The 16,741-nt window shown below is 32.0% G+C and overlaps 1 protein-coding gene and 1 long non-coding RNA gene across 2 annotated transcripts in view; one reads left to right on the top strand and one right to left on the bottom strand.

Annotated features, from left to right (window-relative positions):
- The window catches only part of Gmap (Golgi microtubule-associated protein), a 94,066-nt gene that overhangs the window by 61,079 nt on the left and 16,246 nt on the right, over window positions 1-16,741 (bottom strand). The gene's annotated exons all lie outside the window — the stretch shown is intronic.
- LOC143197874 (uncharacterized) lies at window positions 2,144-11,220 on the top strand. Its single transcript, XR_013006096.1, has 3 exons — window positions 2,144-2,262; window positions 10,917-11,016; window positions 11,084-11,220. It is a non-coding gene; the product is annotated as an uncharacterized LOC143197874 (long non-coding RNA).

Genomic DNA, 16,741 nt, shown 5'->3' on the forward strand with positions numbered 1-16,741 from the left:
ATTATTTTTAAGGGGTTCATTTACTTGAAATAAATATATATTGGTTAAGATACTTATATTTTGGCTTAAGGCTCCTTAACCGAGATAACCTTTTCAACAAAGATGTTAAAAAATATATCAATAAAAATTAAAATAATACAATTTTTAGATCAACAACATAAGCTTGATTTTATAGCAAGCGGTTATCATGCCTGTTTTATTATATTGTTAATAGATCCTTAAACTGTCTCGATTTTACCATAATAAGAGCACAGTAGTAATTTTGATATATATCATACATTTTTGTTGTTCTTCAAAGTATTACTTTTTCGTATGTTTTCTCCATTCTGACGTATATCATACAATTTAATGATTTTAATGATCCGTTCCACCATTTTCACAATAACATTGTAGAAATGATTATAACCTGTCTCAATACATTTTACTGATTATAGCGACTCTCCAACGTTTCGATACCATTTTTGTAGTACGATTTGTCCTTTGCATCAAAATAGACCTCAGTTTCGACGATCACCTCTTCATTAGACGAAAATGTCTTCCCAGCGAGCATTCTCTTGAGATCTGAGAACAGGAAATAGTCGCTGGTGCCATATCTGGAGAATACGGTGGATGAGGAAGCAATTCGAAGCCCACTTCATGGATTTTTGCCATTGTTTCCACTGACTTGTGACATGGTGCATTGTCTTGGTGCAGCAGCACTTTTCTTCAAATGGGGCCGTTTTTCGGCGATTTCGCCCCTCAAACGGTCTAATAACGCTATGTAATAGTCGCTGTTGATGGTCCTTCCTTTTCCAAGGTAGTTAATGAAAATTATTCCATTCGCATCCCAAAATACAGACGCCATAACGTTGCCAGCCGACTGTTGTATTTTCCCACGCTTTGGAGCGGGTTCATCATGTGCAGTCCACTCGGATGACTGTCGATTGGACTTCGGAGTGAAATGATGGAGCCATGTTTCATCCACTGTCACATATCGACTCAAAAACTTGGGTTTATTACGCTTGATTATTTTTAAACGCTACTCCGAATCATCAACTCGTCGTTGTTTTTGCTCAAAAGTGAGCTCGCGTGGTACCCACTTTGCACAGAGCTTTTTCATACTAAAATATTCGTGAATGAAATGATGTACACGTTCAGTTAATATCTTTAGAGTGTCTGCTATTTCATTCCATTTCAATTTACGGTCATTCAAAATCATTTTGTGGATTTTTTAAATGGTTTCGCCGGTGACAACCTCCTTTGGGCGTCCACTGCGTTCACCGTCTTCGGTGCTCATTTCACCACTTTTAAATCTAGCATACCAATCCTTGATGGTTGATTTTCCTGGAGTAGTGGGAAAATATTTTATCAACACGCGAAATTCCTTTTTATCCATTTTTTTCACAATAACAAAAGTTGCTTTATTCAAAATGCTATAATCATAGAATAAAGAAGTTTAGAAGTGAAAGTTATATGGAAAAATCGGGTCCCACGTTTAAGCTTATCGGAATCCCCGTTACGCGGCCAAATGTAAATGAAAAATGCAACAGCTATATGTGTGTTTTTCTCTCGTTCGGTCTCGGTATTAATAATTCTAACCTAAGCAGTTAGCGGTCATTTTTAGGTGATATAATATGTATTGTTTATTTAGATCAAGTTTCTGGGTATGTGTTTTTATATATATTTGACAATTACTTTAGATTAATCTGTGTATTTTAATTTATTAGTGTAACAAAAAGAAAACCTTAAGGGGATCTCTTATGATCTCCTATGTAGGTCCAGGGAAGTTTGTAATAATTTTAAAGATGAAGACTATAGACCAAAATGTGGAAAGCCATGGCTGAAACAAGATGTAATTCCTACTAGTAATTTAAATAGTTAGTATTTTGTTAAATAATAATGATTTATTGCATTGAAATAATTAAGCAATATTTATTGAGATTCTTTACCTTTTCTACAAAACAAGGAACATATGCCCCCGATGTTTTTTGAGGCTGATAGATATATAGGAGATTCTTCTATAGGAGACCCAAAAGTAAGTATATAATAAGAAACTTATGTTTATTATTAGAGAATGGAGGTTCTAACTTGAAATTTATATGTTCATTCACAGATAACTCAGCCTGTCCCATCAGTTTCGTTTCAGGTTGGATGAAAAACTGATGGCTTTATCCTTATTGAAATGCAGTGGCAGAGGATATAAACTGTTATCGAAGATATTCTGCTTGCCTTCTAGAAGAACATTAATGCAGATTCTGAATAAGCTTCCTTTTTGCTGCTGGAGTAAGTAACCTCTAATTTTAGTCGTTAGTTCAGAAACTTGACTGTATGGACCGAACTGCAGTTGTCATATTTGATAAAATGTACCTCAATTTAGGTAGGTTGTTAATTTAGTTGATTCTAAAAAATAATATAACAGAACCATTATTGAAATGCAGTGGCAGAGGATATAAATTGCTATCGAAGATATTCTGCTTGCCTTCTAGAAGAACATTAATGAAAGTACTTAATACAAACAACATACAAAGTTCTGATCGCTTCTTTTATCATGTTCTTTCTGCTTGAGCTTAGCGTCCAATGTCATGTTCCAATGTTGTTACTTGTAGCGAGTAATGCGGTAACATCAGCACATGTGACCCTTGTTACTCCTTCACCTTTAGTGATATCACTAGCATACAGTAAATACAATATTGGTCCAAGGTTTCAAATCTAAATATTCGTCACCATATCTTGATCTTAAATGACGATTGGAAATGTTGGATTTGCGATTTAACATTGTTGATGTAATTTTTTTGCCAAGTTGTATGACATGCTGTACCAAAGGCTTGGACCATGCCTAAGAAAATTTCCTTTTTTAAAAAGTTATCTAAATTTCCTCAATTATATGACATAAACAAACAGATCGTTTTGTATTACTCTGGTTTCGAAAGTGTTGCAACTATTCATACGTTGCATTACGTGTAAAGTTTTCCCCTATATTGACACCAGATCTGGCAATGGTCTATCTTTTCCTTGTAATTCTAAACATATTCTTCGTATACATATTTTAAAATCTCAAAAACCGCAAATAACGACACTGCTAGATTAAACAATTCTATTATATGTATAGTGATGAGTAACGCGCATTTGGCGTTAACATGTAAGCTCTGAAGCCGCTAGGATGATTGTCGCCATTATATATGTGAACATTTTGATGAGCCTGTTTATATGTCAGTGTCTTTTGTTCTTGATGTTTTATGTCGATACACAAATAATGTTCATTTATTCTTGAAAAATATGTTTCTAGAAATTTATTACATATTTCTTAATATTCTTATCTTATCTTCTACTGTAACATGAAGGCTATTAATATTAAATGTAGAATATGTCTTGCCAATATAGCGAACTACATATATATAACCAATATATATATTTTGTTGTGTACCGTTTTATTGCTTTTTATCTATGCGATTCCAGATTCTATATTTCAAGTTTATATTTTGTTATACTGCATATTATTTTAGTGTATTTATGAACCTGCAACTTCTAACCCTTTACTTCTACGTACGCAAGTGTACACTTAATACGTACATTGTAATAGCCAGGATGGCCATACTAAAATGCCTATAACTTAAACCTTTTTTTTATTTTAGTTTAACATTAATAGATATTCTTTAGAGTTATCACCTACACTTATTAATTTCTTGCCAATTGTTATACTGATAAAATTTTTACTGAATATTATTCAATATTCCACCAATTTCATGTTTAGTATGTCTGGAATATTCACTCACGTCGATTCTATAAAAGCTCTACTATTTTTCTTTAATTATTATTTCAGTTACAAATTTAGGTTATTTGCCTTTATAAATCCCAGCTGAATATTTTCATTTATCTTTTCTTTCCGTTAGTAGCACAAAACCAACTTTTTAAATGTGAAATATAAGACTAATAACACATATGAAATCGAAGAGGGCTGTTAACGTAATGCGACATAATTACTTTTATCTATATTTAAGAAAATTGCGTAATTTTAAGTTTCGCAAAGATATACTGTCTCTTGTTTTTAAATAATTTAGGGGTCTAATTTATTAGATCATTTAAGTGTTTTATAATCTATTTATATATGCTAGCAATATTTGTTTGGTTACTATTGAATTAAAAGCGGCTAATCCCCTTATAATAAAATAAAACGTACCCTAGGGGATCTAAAACACCTGGAGTTGTGATGTATAAATGTTACAATATGCGGGCAAGCAACTACACTTCAGACACAGTGACACGTTGATAACAAACATGCCCCGAGGGGGTCTACGGTTTGTTGGTATGCACGAAGAAACGTCCATATCGATTAGGTGGAAAAATCAAAAGGCAATAAATGCAGAGTATTTTATGTTGTTTTGTAACGGCTGAGCAAATAAATCACGAGAAATAGACCCCAATCGGAAAATACACACTTGTGAAGTTTCGATGACCAAAACTGTACAAGTTCGAATTATTCAATTATTACACGTTTCAAGACCATAGTACCAGCCGTTAAACAACTCTAGTTTTACAACAAAACTGTTTTTGGATTCTTAAAATAAGGGCAAACAATTGCAAAGATACATTTAATTTTGTTCTGAAAATAGGAATTCTTAATATAAGGGAAAATAAGCCTATATCGAAACCATTTTACAAACTTTGTCAATTGTTGTTAGGTTAATTCGATGAATTTTGCAAGAGGGCTTGCTAAGATAATACCTGCAGAAATCTGAAATGTTAAGTGTCATGTGGGAGAAGCTACTGATCTTAGTAATTAATTTTTATAACGACAGTGCCCAATAAAATATCGTTTCTTTCCATTAATACTTTTATCCACTTGGACCTATGGTATTGAACTGTGAGGTACTACTAGCAAATCTAACATAGCTATCCTTCAGAAGTTCCAGAATAAAGTGTTGCGAGTTATCGTAGATGACACATATTGCATCTCCAACACATTAATTTAGCGCGATATTCCCTTAGATTCCATAACGAGTGTAATTAGTGCAAAGTACTCTGAAAGATTATTAATGCATCGCAATGCGATCGCCAAACAGTTCAATGTGCGCTATGACAGTGAAGTGTGTAGGCTCAAAACGCAAACTACCATACGAACTGATTAACAGACACATAGAGACACATAGATATAATAATCTCTAGAATAAGTTAGAATAGTCTTTAGAATAAGTTAGGATAGACTTTAGAATAAGTTAGGATAGTATCTAGACTAAAATTTAGGTGTAAGTTTGTGTAGAAGATCACTTACTGAAGTGATCTTCTACATGTCAGTATAGTTATATCGTATAACGGAAATCATAAAATAATACTTATTGTCTACTATTATTGACTGTTGAAGTTCTAAGAGATTAATTAAAAAAATGATTAAGTACCAATTTTAAAATATCAAACTATATTAAAAATATCCCTAGATTTAAAATATTTAAATAATATAGAGAATCTCACTTGACCCAGGTACTGGTAAAAGCTCTGTTTTGTATGATTAAGAATTTTGTTGTTTATAGTTCATTTGTTCTTGTACTGCTCATATTTTGATCATAAATGGTAGACCGTAATGGATAAATTATCGATTTGTGAATATTGACAAAAAGCTGTTATAATACTTTTAATCATTATGAGGAAATCCGATCCAGGTCCGTATCCATTCAATTTTATTTTAATTCTGTAAAGTGGACTCAATTCTATACCAAATTCATTATATTTTAGGCATGATTGACCATGGGAAAGTAATAGTACAGAAAAATATGAGTCGATGCCCTTTATGTGAGTATATCTCATCATATTGTCATTCTATAGCATTATAATAGCATTATAATTGAACAAGAAACATGAACAATGTTACCACTTCTAAATTTGAGCGTTAAGTGATCAGGAATTCATAAGTGTGTATCAAAGGGTGAGAAGTGAAAGTTATAAAATCAGATAAAAATATGATTCCAAAGTAGCGGTTAAATTTTCAATGGATACTATATTGGATGAATCCCCAGCTAAGTGAAGCAATGCAAATTTGAAAATATTAGATTTAATGGCTCATAAAGACTTATATAAAATTCAGCAAGTAAACCAATGGAATTCTATAGGTACAAAATATAAAAGTGACGCTGAAAGCGTTGAAGCCCATGCCTTTTACCCATGTAAATGAGGTAAAAATACAGGGCGTGTGCTCTTATATAACTCACAATATTAGTTTTTGGGTACCTACCTTACTTTAAAGGATATAATAAATGAAGGGCAATATGAAATGTTGTATGAGAATATAGCCATGAATGTGTATATTCTATCACTATATCAATTTGAATTGCACTCCTTGCTTTTATTGAATGAACTGAGAGAGGGGTTTTCATGATCCTTTTACATATTGAACAGATTCGTGCAATCTATATTATTGAATAATTTTTCATTTCTACTTGGATTAATTCACAAGCAAGACAAGTTTTAGAAAATACGTCAATATGTATTCCTCAATAATAAAATTATAATGACTTATAGCTATAGTTTACACTAAAGGTATACACTTTATATAAGTTCGTGTGGTTTTGTTCGTTTCAATCTCCTGACATCCTGCGCTGTCCAGCAGTTGTATTGCTTCCACGTTAGTATGATTTAGTAATCTTCTTTCGTGTTTCAAGGCGAAATCTTGGATAACTTCGCAAATCCATTTGATTTCCAGGTAATCGTGCAGTTATTCGTTGGTTATGTAGCGCTAGGCATTGGTAATCAATCGAAGAACCTTGTTTTGACAGCGTTGTATGACTAGTTGATTTGAATTTTTAGTGCAACCCCATATTTGCACTCCATAGGTCCAAAATGGCTTTATAAGTGTCTTATAGATCAACCTCTTTGATTTTAGATCAAGTTGAGAATATCTTCCGACTAACCAGTATAGTTGTTTTATTTTTGTTCTAATGTTTTTTGCTTTTTGTCTAACGTGATGGTTCCAATTTAATCTGCCGTCAAGATGGATTCCAAGGTATTTAGCTGATTCTGCTTGAGGAATCGGCCATCCATTGAGTGATATAATTAAGTTTTTATTATTTCGCCGGAATGCAAAATTAACGTGGACAGATTTGGAGCTATTAAGTTGAATTTTCCAATCTTTCGTCCATTTGTAGATTTTGTTGACTGATCTTTCTATTGCCCTAGGCAGAGATACGTCGTTTGTCATAATAATTGTGTCGTCAGCAAAGGTTTCAAGTAGTGTTTTGTTGTTGGAATGTCAGAAGTGTAGAGCAGATATAGGAGAGGTCCTAAGACGCTACCTTGTGGAACTCCAGCCGAAATAGTTTTAAATGCCGAGAACACCATTTCGTGCGATACTCTAAATTTTCTTCCGAAAAGATATGATTCCAGCAATTGACAATAGTTACGCGATAACAATTTACTCATCTTACAGATTAATTCCAAATGCCAAACCCGATCAAAAGCTTGTAAATTACATTCATACATACACAAGTTAAATAACTTGATACATAAAATATAGACATAATATATAAACATAAAATAACTGACAATAAACTTGAACACTTGACAGTTAAATTTGAACTTGCTTTTCAAGTGAGATTTTATGATAACCTTTTATGATTTCGAGAATATGTATTATTTGTATACTCTTCAGGTATACGAATAATTTACAAGACTTTCTTTTTTAGGCGAAACTTTCGTTTTTTATTGTAATGGTTATATACCGATAAAACTTAAAACAATAGACAATAAACTTGAACACTTGACAGTTAAAATGAACTTGAGTTTCAAGTGAGGTTTTATGATAACCTTTTATGATTTCGAGAATATATATTATTTGTATACTCTTCAGGTATACGAATAATTTAGAAGACTTTCTTTTTTAGAGGAAACTTTGGATTTTTATTGGAATGGTTATATATCGATAAATAATTGCATATTATTTTATTTTTTCTCTTCGCAATTTTTTAAAAATAAAAAATGTTCATAAAATGCCCTTCATATTTAATTTTTTATATTATAGTAAATGAAAAATGCATCAAAAAATTTTAACCTGATTTTCAACAGAAATATTAGGTTAAATTGCGAATTCAATATAATTCATTCTATTTATATTATATCCTCCAAATGTAAGTATAATTTGTAAGAACTGGCGACGTTGAAAATTTTAATCCTTTTGCCCATGCCATGATTCTCCAGAATTAGATTATTGTACAACAAACGGTTCGAACTAAAGAAAGAAGTAAGGTGCTGTCTTCAATAAAGACAGTGCTACACCTCACACATCAACAAACAAATTCCTGGGGAAATTGTATATAATGTATTAAACATCAATCGTATAGCGCCGACCTTGCCCTGTTCGGCTACAATTTATACCAATATCTGTAAACCTCTCTTAATGATGTAAAGTTGTGTTCAATCTCAATAGCCATATTCACCAGATATTACTCGTTCTGACTACATTTTATCTCGATGGGTGAAATTATAGACTCGCCCAATAGCACTTAAATTCTTGAATCATCACAAAAGACGCATAATTTCTTCAACGTTGAGTCCGTATTCTGCATGAAAAACGACGTAGCTAAAGAAAAAATTCATAGCTAATTATGCTGAATATTTGGATGAAATACATTGTACCAATATCTCCGAACAGAGCTTAAAAGTTTAAAAAGAAATACCAACATTTATTTTTAGACTTTATACACTCCATACTATCATATTTAATTCGTGTATAAACATGTTTTCAGAACATGTAATACATTCTAAACTACATTTCTAGAATAAACTGTATAAAATTTGAAATTAACAGTAGGCAGGCAATAACACACGTGCAAGATGTAAAAGTTCCCAATTGGTATTTATAATCTGCAAAAAAAATAAATTGGTTTATATTTAGTTATGATAAGAACTCGTCATGTTGACTCATGACGGAGTTTCCAACGAACTTTACTGACGCTCCTTACAAGATAATAAAGTGCATCGTTGTTGAACATCAGTAAAAATCTAATAATATCGTTTCTCCAAAAGCATTACAATAAACGCTATGTTTTTGAAATAGTTTTTTATAGTATATGTATTTTAAAGTCTCCATTTTACCAACGAGGGTTTATCTGCACTGGATTGGTTTAACGTGGGCTCCGAACCACGGTCCTCGGCATTAAGCCTACCGACTGACGAGTGACCTTAGAAATCATCGCAGAAGATATCCAGTCTTACCCAGCCTGGTCACTGGCGTTACTGGGATCATTTTCCTTGTTGGATTTTACACTTTTGCCTAGGTCACTCACAAATATTAATCAATCACAAACATAAATTTACGACCATGCCCCAGCAGGATTCGAACCCGCGACTATCGCAATAGTAGATGGTCTGTCCTGTCGCCTTTACCACTGCGCTAACCAATCAGGCTGAACTAGTCTTTTAAAATAATAGTCTTTTTAAAATAATTTGTGTAAAAGCGAGTTTTATTTGTTTATATTTTCTCCATATAATATTTTTTTCTTAAAACAGAGAAAGACATGTACGTACCATTTAAGGAAATCATAAATTGTTCGGAATATCTATGGTACTTGGAATTCCATCTGGTAGTTCGATATTTTAGACCTTTTAATTTTGGGTCGTTCATGTTATTTTTAACAAGGTTTGAATGATAATGTAAAGGAAATACGCGGGATTGCCGGTTCATTGTAATTGTAGAATTTGTCCCCTATGCGAATACTTAGCCGCCCGCTATGTCTCATCTAATGGTGGGTTTGTTCACAGAGATTTCCAGTTTTCTGTTTTTAATTCCCATTTATTATTTATTAAATCTCCATTTATTATGTTCTATTTATTATTTTACATTTATTAGTCTTCATTTATTATATTCTATTATTCTTATATTATTATTCTTATACTCTATTATTTTCAAACAATCAGACCTTCTGGCAAGTCGCTATAGATGCGTGTGATCTGGTGTAGTCTTAATGAAATACAATTCCTGTACTAATGACCAAAGTTGACCGCCTTTAGACGATTGGTTCATTCTCACCCTTTAATTGTTCACAGTGCAAATATACTTGCCAGCTTTCTCAAGTGCACCAGAATCGCCAATCGATTGATTTTGACACAGTTCACATCTGTCTGGAAATTCTATTCATCAAGTTTTTTTTGTTTTAACTCGGTTGGCACTCAAATATCCAGAAGCATCTTCTTTATCCAACCTTTTCCAAATAACTGTAACGGTTTCTGTACAATATTTAATTCATAGGAAATAAAAATACGGCATTTTATCCACATTTTTGACAATTGGTCTTTCAGAGCATGGTACATCTTGGGCATCGAAATGAAAACTTCGTTTGATTGTCTGTTACATTATAGGAGTCGTAAACCGCCTGCCTTGTGTTGTCACCATTATTGCAAAAAAAAAAGAAAAAATAGCGTATTTTGTATTTGTTGGTGTCCATCTTTGACGTGAGTTCAAACAAAATTGAGTCAATAACTCACAAAACTGCCAAATATTTTTTTAGTACAAATTGTCGTCAGTTTTTTAATGCCACCTAGTGTCAACCGATCGGACTTTCATAACGCGAGATACAAATTTTAAAGCTATCTATCGGATAAATAATGGTTTTCTTTTTAATAGACTTAATCTATTTAGAATATAAGTACTCAAGACCGTGGTTACAATAATAAATGATAAAGTATTAATAGTTGAATAAAGCCAAGGTAAAGTTGAATCATTATTTAGGTCCCTTTAAAGAGAACAAACATTAACCATATTGTTAGGTACGTTTTGTTAACGTACTTAGGAAACGTTACCTTTTATCATGTGCTATCTAAAACCTAATATCGTAGATAAGAACCCGTTCTCAACAAAAATATAACGGTTTTAACGATTGGACGTATTTTTATCAAATATGTTCTGTGTCTATATATATACGTTTTTAGTATTTAGGTTTATTTGGGTTTTTTAGAAAGGGTGAGTCGATGTTAGCAAGCTCTTGCGGCCATGTTATTTTGGTGATATTTAATCTGTTATTTGTTTATGCATTTTACTGATGCCAAATTACCATGGTAAGTTACATAGTTAGGTAACTCGTCTAAATGACAAAATTTTATTACCAATATTAATATTCTTTAGGACCCCAATATTTGGCCGAAAAATCTTCAGCGATGATTTTCGGATATTTTTTTGGATGAATAGTTGAATGCCAGGTTAACAACAGTATGTAGCTTCAAGTATACAAATATACAAGATGAAATTTAAGGGAATCTCTTATGAGAACTTACATAAGTACGGGAAGGTTTGTTCATTGTATTTTAGATCGGATGATTAGAGATCTAAATGTGGAAGACCATTGCTTAATCAAGATGTACATAATTGAATTGAAATATAGAACATGTGGTTATTCACAGATCCTTTAGATCAACCCATCAAAAAATAGGGCCACAGGTTCAATATTCGCAGAAATATAAATAAATAGAAATATAATATACAATAAAAGTACAATATATTTTTTTAATAAATTGAGAGGTTTATTATATTGTGCTATCTAAATGTTATTTAACGGTACCAGGGATCTATTTGAATTCATTAGTGATAATTTTTTATTAAATAATTTTTAAAAGATAACAGGTCAATTGAAAAGTCCCCGGCCTCACACATAGATGGCGCTATTACAATTAATCATCATCAGTTTGTGGATTATAGTATTTTGAGTGAAGCAATTTTTGTTATTGTGAAAAGAATGGATAAAAAGGAATTTCAGGTGTTGAAAAAATATTGCCTTTTGAAGAGAAAAAATACAGTTGAAGCAAAAACTTGGCTTGATGCCAAGTTTCCGGACACTGTCGCAGGAAAATCAACCATCAAGGATTGGTATGCTAAGTTTAGACGTGATGAAATCAGCACCGAAGACGGTGAATGCACTGGACGCCCAAAAGAGGTTTTTACCGACGAAAACATTTTAAAAAACCACAAAATACATCTACAGACACTCTAAAGATATCAACTGAATGTGTACATGATATCATTCATGAATATTTGGGTATGAAAAAGCTCTGTAGAAAGTGGGTGCTGCGCGAGCTCACTTTTGACCAAAAACAAGTTTTTTGCGTCCATATGTGACAATGGATGAAACATGGCTCCATCATTTCACTCCGAAGTCCAATCGACAGTCATCGAAATGGACTGCACACGATGAACCCGCTCAAAAACGTGGGAAAATGCAACAGTCGGCTGGCAGGGTTCATGGCGTCTGTATTTTGCGCATGGAATAATTTTCATTGACTACCTTGAAAAAGGAAGGATCATCAATAGCGACTATTACATAGCGTTATTGGACCGTTTGAACGTCGAAATCGCCGAAAACGGTCGCTTTTGAAGAAAAAGAAAGTGCTGCTTCACCAAGACAATCCACCGTGTCAAAAATCCATGAATTGGGCTTCGAATTGCTTCCTCATCCAACGTATTCTCTAGATCTCCCCTCAGCGACTATTTCCTGTTCTCAGATCTCAAAAGAATGGTCGCTGGGAAGAAATTTTCGTCCAATGAAGAGGTGATCGACGAAACTGAGGCCTATTTTGAAGCAAAGGACAAATCGTATTACAAAAATGGTATCGAAATGTTGGATGGTCACTATAATCAGTGTATCACCCTTGAAGGGAATTATGTTGAATAAAAAAAAACTAATATTGCCAAACAAATGTGTTTTATTATGGTAGGTCGGGGACTTTTCAATTGACCTGTTAAGAAGCTGACCAACTCAACTCCATTTTTTACGCCTATGATTGACTCCTCTCTTTGTCGCAAAAGAACAATAAAATCACTATCGTCTTTACTACTACTGCTAAAGACTGAATTTCAAGATTTTGAATTATTTGCCTCCCATCCGTTGTAATGCTTTCTGACAACGAACGCATTTTGTAACTAGGGTGGTAGCATGACGCCAATATGGCTCCATTTATTTCTGGTAATAAAAAAATACTTGAGGATTTGACGTACTGTACAGGTGCAGTACTGTCAACTTTAAAGATTGACATATTTAGCTATCGAACGTAATTATCTGTAGAACGCGTCCATTAATAAGATAGTTAAATATATTTCGAAGCCATAAGTTTTTGAAATGTTAACTATAAAATATGTTAAAATCTGATATTTGGAATACCAAGTACAAATTACATTTTTAAGAAATTTTTTTTAATGTCTCTGTCGTTTTTAAAGTCTTCTTTTTTTTACCAACGGGGGTTTATCTAGACTGGACCTATAGTTTAACGTGGGCTCCGAACCACGGTCCTCGGCACTTAGTCTACCAACTGGTCAGTGACCAACTTAGAGACCATCCAGAAGACATCCCATCTTATACAGCCTGCTTGCTGGCGTGACTGGGATGGTTATTCCTTATCGGATTTTCCACTGTTGTCTATATATACATTTACAGTTACAATCACAAACATAAAGCACATCCATGCTCCAGCAGGATTCGAACCCGCAACTATCGCAACAGTAGGACGATCGTCCTGTCGCCTTGACCAGTGCGCTAACGAAACCGGCATAAAAAATAATTGAATTGCAAATACCAAATACATAATTGTATATAAATTACATATTTTAATTACAAGTAAATCAAATGTTATACGACATATGATATGAGGTTATCCAAAAACGAAATCATGTTCTTAACTAGAATGTGCAAAATCCTGCCAAATAAGAATGGAGTTTCGAACAATCAATTCGGCCAAAGTATTAAAATGCAAATTGCCGCAATATTATTACAATATTTACCAAAATACTACAGATATTACTTCTGTTATATCTTGTTTCTATTCATGCCATATGGTGTTTTTTACGTTAAATTAAAATCCTGTACACAGTTTTTCGCAAAATAAAGCTACAAAACAACCCATAAATTAATGCACAGCTGCAAGAAAAGCCTCTTATCAAATATAAAGTAAATATGTGTGATAGCGGTAGAGGAAAGAATGTACCTTAAACTGAAATTTAACGGTTTTAACAGATAACATGCTCTTATTACACTCTTACGCGAGAGTGGTACAACTACTAACTTAAGGTGATTTTTATATATATAAATATTCGTAAAATATTCAGTTTATTAATAAATAAAATATCAATATTTTCAGAGATCGCCAAGCTTATTTGTAACATAGAAAAGCCTATAAAAATGAAAGACTATAAAATTTCTAAAACCATACATTTTTCTATTAATATATTTTAAGGGCTATGTTTTTATTAATAGTAGTACACATTTTCATCAAGTCGCTACCTTTTATACAGTAATTCTTACCACAAAATATAGAAACACAGTATTGGAAATTAAAACAATCCTAACCATTTTCTCACATGCGTTTGAATCATTAGATGGCAGATGGTATATGTTAAAAGGAAAAACAAGTGACATATTCATTTCCTTTCAATTTGAAATTTTGTGGGATATTTCAGGTTATATTTTTTTCTATTTTTGTACATACTTTTAAGCAATATTGCTGTTATAGTAACGTAGAGTTTGTATATAATTTTAAAGAATATAGCATTTACAATAAAAATTATTTGTTTAAATACAAAAGTGTTAATTTCCGGGAAGTGAAGGTTTAATAAAATAAACTATTTTTCAAAGCTAGCGTTGCTTTAGCGTAGAAATGGCTTTTTGTAAGATAACAATGATACATGTAAGGGAATTTCTTATGAGCTTGATGAGGATAGAAAGGTTTTCAGATCTCATTATTATACAACCAAATGGGAAAGAGCATGGGAAAATATGGCTACAAGTTCAGCATTGGAATAAGCAGTTTTTCAGTCGACATTAGAGGAATTATCACAGAAAGTAAATTGAGAGGTTTGAAAACCAAAATTATAACATGTGTTTCTCCGCAGATATTTTTGAAGCAGACGAATCTGTGCCTTCAATTTCATGTAGTTAGAAACTAGCAATACAACATACAAGATTAAAAGTAAGGGTACATGTGATAACATTGCAAATAAGAATTGTTACCTATATTTTTATTATTCTGCTATTAGTATTATGTAATGTTAACAAAGTGTTATTTAGATATACATTATGTTAATATCTAAAAGACTAAAAAAATCAATATATTCCCTTTTAAAATTATATTATTGCGTTAATGAAAAAATGCTTTTTTCTGATTTTAAAAATTTTCATTGAAGCCTTAACTAATATTTAAATAAATTATTTTAAAAAATTCTTTCTTTTTAATTTTCCGCTATAAATATTCCCGCTTGACGTGATTTCGTATTTCATGTCTCTTTATTTTATATTATTCTTTCTATCAATGCGTATGTCGAATAAGAAACACAATGTAATCAAAGCTTTTAGCATTTCTTACAGGAAATAATGAATGTAGATAATAATAAAGTCGAGGACGATTACTTACAGTTGGGTTTCACAAATTCGAAACAAGTAAAGATATACGTTTTTAAAATGGTTAACTAGTTCTTATTTATGAAATACATTAGTTTTATTGGTTTGGTTACTTCTTCGAATTTAAACCAATTAAATGTTAAAGTCTCACACACGACCGAAAAAATAAGAATCTACGATATACGATTAATAAACTTAATTAATTGTTGATTTGATTTTGGGCTAAAAATTACAAAATAACATTTGACAAAATTTTATTGACAATGAAACGAAAAAAATGGCGAGAACGATGAAGACAAATTTATGTTTTTGAATATATACCATTAGAATAATATTGCACGAATCGATTGGTAATATTAAAATTCAGACTGTAAAAAATGGTCTAATTACAATATATATTATTATTATAATGATAGCCTAATTAATGTGGTTGTGCTAAGCATAATTGAAATAACCCAGATGGAAAACAATAATAACTACAACTTACTACAACTTTGCACACTGCAACAGAAAATATTCAGGTATTAACCCTAATAAATATAGGTTTTACAAAAGACGAGGCCAGCAGGCAACAGGGACTTAAAATGGCAAAAGGAAAATTTGACATGTCAAGGCAAAACATTTGTCCAAAATTTCTTATCGTTACATTTGTGAATTACATACAGTGTGATATATATCAAAGTGAGTAAATTCTATTTTTGAGTCCAACAGATGCCATTTGTGGTGAGGATTACCTTTTGTTTTTAATTGTAAAAAACCGCAATTGCTTGATACATATTGTGACGAGTATATTAATGAAATATTATGACGGAAATAGCACCAGAGATTCAAGTCAACTTATTTCCGAGTGGAAGATGTATAATCAAAGGAGCTGCTGGACGAAGATTATTGCTAAACGCAGTAGGAACTGGGCTACTCATTAAAGGTTACTCAACAATCCATTTTCCTTCGATTAAAGGCCTTATAGATGCTAAAAAGAATGCTAGAAAATTTTGAAGGACGATCAAGGTGGACGACCAAATATATAGTAGTTTTCGTGCAATAAGATATTAAAATTTGAATCTGCGTTCCCAATATTTTTCATATATTAAATTAAAAGTTATGATTATTTTCTGATACATAAATAATAACATAAATAATTCCAAATATATAACGACCTATTAGGTATTATGTTTAGAGACCAAAAAATAAGAGATAATAAAATAGGGAATATGAATATGAAGAATGTGATACTACACAATAGTTTCTTTCCTAAATTGGAAGCTGCCGAAGGTATACATCCTTTTTAAAATGGCTAATTAGTGCTTATTTACAGGATATTTTTTTAGTTAAAGGAAATGTTTACAAATTTTCATCTCATAATATATAATTGTTTCTTTGGGTATATGAACATTTGTATAACA

The sequence above is a fragment of the Rhynchophorus ferrugineus genome, unplaced genomic scaffold, assembly GCF_030347505.1.
Source record: "Rhynchophorus ferrugineus isolate W39M unplaced genomic scaffold, kcgeb_rfMv2 rfM6, whole genome shotgun sequence".
Classification (NCBI taxonomy): Eukaryota; Metazoa; Arthropoda; class Insecta; order Coleoptera; family Curculionidae; genus Rhynchophorus; species Rhynchophorus ferrugineus.